This window comes from Aegilops tauschii, chromosome 1 (assembly GCF_002575655.3).
Source record: "Aegilops tauschii subsp. strangulata cultivar AL8/78 chromosome 1, Aet v6.0, whole genome shotgun sequence".
Lineage (NCBI taxonomy): Eukaryota > Viridiplantae > Streptophyta > Magnoliopsida > Poales > Poaceae > Aegilops > Aegilops tauschii.
In genome coordinates this window covers 426,937,118-426,941,740 of record NC_053035.3, presented here as the reverse complement: position 1 = coordinate 426,941,740, position 4,623 = coordinate 426,937,118, and positions in this window count along the sequence as shown.

Sequence of the window (4,623 nt, the reverse complement as noted above, 5' to 3'; positions counted from 1 at the left end):
ACATCCGAAGGGTTTATATGTCGGGTATCCGAGGAGCCCCTTTAAGTTATCGGCTTTTATCAATGCCTTGTTATTTTTACGCCCACCCCGGGTTCGAGGTTGTTCTTGGGCGGCGGTGTCCTCTTGCATCCGAGCTCCAACGCCGGACTGCATTTCGAGGTATCTTTTGCAGCCGAGCACCAACGCCGGACTGTATCCGAGTTCCAACGCCGGACTGTATACGAGGTGTCATAGATGACCTTGGCTTGAAGAAGTTTAAAGGAAGTTAGCTGAGCTTAATGCCGGAAATGCCCTCTATAGAGCCAGCCACTTGCATCCGAGCTTTATGCCGGACTGCTTCCGAGGTGATGCACCACCTCGAGCTTGGGCTGATTGTTTACGGATTTTATTTCCGATGCATATAAATTTATTTGTTGACAAGATGTATTGCCAGTAGCCCTCAAGGTGTCTTTTGGCCTAAAATCCGAGATGCACCTGAAGGAAAATATGAAACCGCTGATCCTAGTAGCTTCTGAGACTCAGGTCGTGAAATCGGCCTGAGGATCAAGTCCTAGCTCGGCAGCATACATAGGAATAGAAACGCAGTGTAATATATTAGAGGTACTAGTGATCGGCGGACGGTCCCCTGAGAGAGGGTCGTGAGAAGTCGCCGCGATATATCAGCTTGATGCCGGATAATTCCCATATGGTACTTATTGTCGTCCGAAGACGTACTTGTCATAGTTCGGTTATGCCGAACACTACGCACTTTGAATTTTCTACATTGAATAGGCAATGCAGTAGCCCCCGAGCCACTGGTCGGGTGGCAACACCAGATCAGGGGATCGATGTGCCCCTTTAATATTTGTAAATAATGAGCGCAAAGCCCAGTAGCCCCCGAGCCTTAATGTGGGCACGGGTGGCCGAATTAAGGATCGAAGTCCGTTTGACAGAAAATTTTGTTGTGTTTAATACAAACTTCTCGGAAAGAGAATAAAGATCTCTTAAAAGAGCTTAGAGCTGGTCGAAATCTGAGCTCGCCAAGGTAGGCCCCAAGGGGTTTAAAAGATGGAATGCAGTAAATGGATTTTACTCGCAATTTTTATGTGTAATGATTCTATGTATCCAAGTACTTTACATCATTAATGCTTAGATCCGCATTGTACAAAACTTTGTTGACCGACCATCGGCTTCAACCTCCTCGGCCAGTAGCTGGGGAGTGTTTGTCCTACTTTATAAAGCCTTTACAAGGGCAAAGTTTTACAGCAAACAAGGCAATACGGTCATACGGTTTTATAAACAAAGGTACACAGAGAGATATATTATATTACGTTTTAACGTAAGAAACATCTTCCAAAGAAAATAGTCTTGCTATCAGTTCCTTTCCTTGGGTCATCATGCTGATCATGATCATGAAACCTCAACTCCGATCAATGTGGGAGGAAAATATGGAGGGTTTAGTTTGGGGAAAGTTCCCGGACTATGTGGTTTATAGCGAACCAAAATTTTCACTTCCGTCGTTGCCGACCAATGTGATAATTTAAGATTGCTAGCTTCCGGCTTCACCCAGTCTGAGGTACTTACTCGGATGACCCGGTAGTAACAATCACAGAGGTGCGCCCTGATGTCTACTACGCAACCTTCTTCTTTTAGACGTTGTTGGGCCTCCAAGTGCATAGGTTTATAGGACAGTAGCAAATTTCCCTCAAGTGGATGACCTAAGGTTTATCAATCCGTGGGAGGTGTAGGATGAAGATGGTCTCTCTCAAGCAACCCTGCAACCAAATAACAAAGAGTCTCTTGTGTCCCCAACACACCCAATACAATGGTAAATTGTATAGGTGCACTACTTCGGCGAAGAGATGGTGATACAAGTGCAATATGGATGGTAGATATAGGTTTTTGTAATCTGAAAATATAAAAACAGCAAGGTAACTAATGATAAAAGTGAGCGTAAACGGTATTGCAATGCTAGGAAACAAGGCCTAGGGTTCATACTTTCACTAGTGCAAGTTCTCTCAACAATAATAACATAATTGGATCATATAACTATCCCTCAACATGCAACAAAGAGTCACTCCAAAGTCACTAATAGCAGAGAACAAACGAAGAGATTATTGTAGGGTACGAAACCAGCTCAAAGTTATTCGTTCGGATCGATCTATTCAAGAGTTCGTACTAGAATAACACCTTAAGACACATATCAACCAGAACCCTAATGTCACCTACATACTCCAATGTCACCTCAAGTATCCGTGGGTATGATCATACGATATGCATCACACAATCTCAGATTCATCTATTCAACCAACACAAAGTACTTCAAAGAGTGCCCCAAAGTTTCTACCGGAGAGTCAAGACGAAAACGTGTGCCAACCCCTATGCATAGGTTCATGGGCGGAACCCGCAAGTTGATCACCAAAACATACATCAAGTGAATCACGTGATATCCCATTGTCACCACAGATACGCACATGCAAGACATACATCAAGTGTTCTCAAATCCTTAAAGACTCAATCCGATAAGATAACTTCAAAGGGAAAACCCAATCCATTACAAGAGAGTAGAGGGGGAGAAACATCATAAGATCCAACTATAATAGCAAAGCTCACGATACATCAAGATCGTGCTGAATCAAGAACACGAGAGAGAGAGAGAGAGATCAAACACATAGCTACTGGTACATACCCTCAGCCCCGAGGGTGAACTACTCCCTCCTCGTCATGGAGAGCGCTGGGATGATAAAGATGGCCACCAGTGATGGATCCCCCCTCCGGCAGGGTGCCGGAACAGGGTCCCGATTGGTTTTTGGTGGCTACAGAGGCTTGCGGCGGCGGAACTCCCGATCTATTCTGTTCTTCGAAGTTTTTAGGGTATATGGATATATATAGGCGGAAGAAATACATCAGGGGAGCCATGAGGGGCCCACGAGGGTGGAGGGCGCGCCCAGGGGGGTGGGCGCCCCCCTGCCTCGTGCCTTCCTCGTTGCTTCCCTTATGTATACTCCAAGTCTTCTGGATTGCCCCCGTTCCAAAAATAACTTTCCTGAAGGTTTCATTCCGTTTGGACTCCGTTTGATATTCCTTTTCTGTGAAACACTGAAACAAGGGAAAAAACAGGAATTGGCACTGGGCTCTGGAATAATAGGTTAGTCCCAAAATTAATATAAAAGTGTTTAATAAAGCCCATAAACATCCAAAACAGATAATATAATAGCATGAATACTTCATAAATTATAGATACGTTGGAGACGTATCAACATCCCCAAGCTTAATTCCTGCTCGTCCTCGAGTAGGTAAATGATAAAAGAAATAATTTATGAAGTGTGAATGCTAGCAGGTGCACAAGTTTGATCAATGATAATTTCAATCACCTTTTCTAGCAGCAATATATATCATAACAGTAGCTCATCTCATAAAGCTTCTCATGACCAAGTAACAAGCTATTCACATGTTAAAGTATAGATCATAAACTTTCTTGAAAACTAACAAACTGTGTTATCAATCATCAAACAATTACAATTCATCTTATTTTCAAGAAGAGTCTATGTCAGAGCTTTGATTTAGCAAACTCCACATACTCAACTATCATTTAGTCTTTCACAATTGCTAACACTCACGCGATATTTATGGGTTGAAAGTTTTAATCAGACACAGAGAAAGATAGGGCTTATAAATTCGCTTCCCAACCTTTTACCTCAAGGGTAATGTCAACAATAATAGCTCATGATGCCTTACATCCAATTGGATATATATATCAGAATCTTTCCAACACAATGTGCTTGCCAAAGGATAAAATGTAAAAAGGAAAGGTGAAGATCACCATGACTCTTGCATAAGGTAAAAGGAAAGACAGGCCCTTTGCAGAGGGAAGCAGAGGTTGCCATGCGCTTTGATAGTTGGATGCACAAAATCTTAATGCGAGGGAATGTCACTTTATATTGCCACTTGTGATAGGGACCTTTATTATCCAGTCCATCGCTTTTATTTCTTCCATATCACAAGATCGTATAAAGCTTATTTTCTCCACACTAAAAGATCATACATATTTAGAGAGCAATTTTTATTGCATGCACCGATGACAACTTACTTGAAGGATCTTACTCAATCCATAGGTAGGTATGGTGGACTCTCATGGACATTCTTGTTTAAGGGATGTTTGGAAGCACAAGTAGTGTGACGCCCCCGATTCAATCGTACACTAATCATGCACGCAAACGTGTACGATAAAGAACAGGGACTCACGGGAAGATATCACAACACAACTCTAAAAACATAAATAAGTCATACAAGCATCATAATACAAGCCAGGGGCCTCGAGGGCTCGAATACAAGTGCTCGATCATAGACGAGTCAGCGGAAGCAACATTATCTGAGTACAGATATAAGTTAAACAAGTTTGCCTTAAGAAGGCTAGCACAAACTGGGATACAGATCGAAAGAGGTGCATGCCTCCTGCCTGGGATCCTCCTAAACTACTCCTGGTCGTTGTCAGTGGCCTGCACGTAGTAGTAGGCACCTCCGGTGTAGTAGGAGTCGTCGTCGATGGCGGCGTCTGGCTCCTGGGCTCCAGCATCTGGTTGCGAAAACCAGGTAGAATGGAAAGGGGAAAAGAGGGAGAAAAGCAACCGTGAGTACTCATCC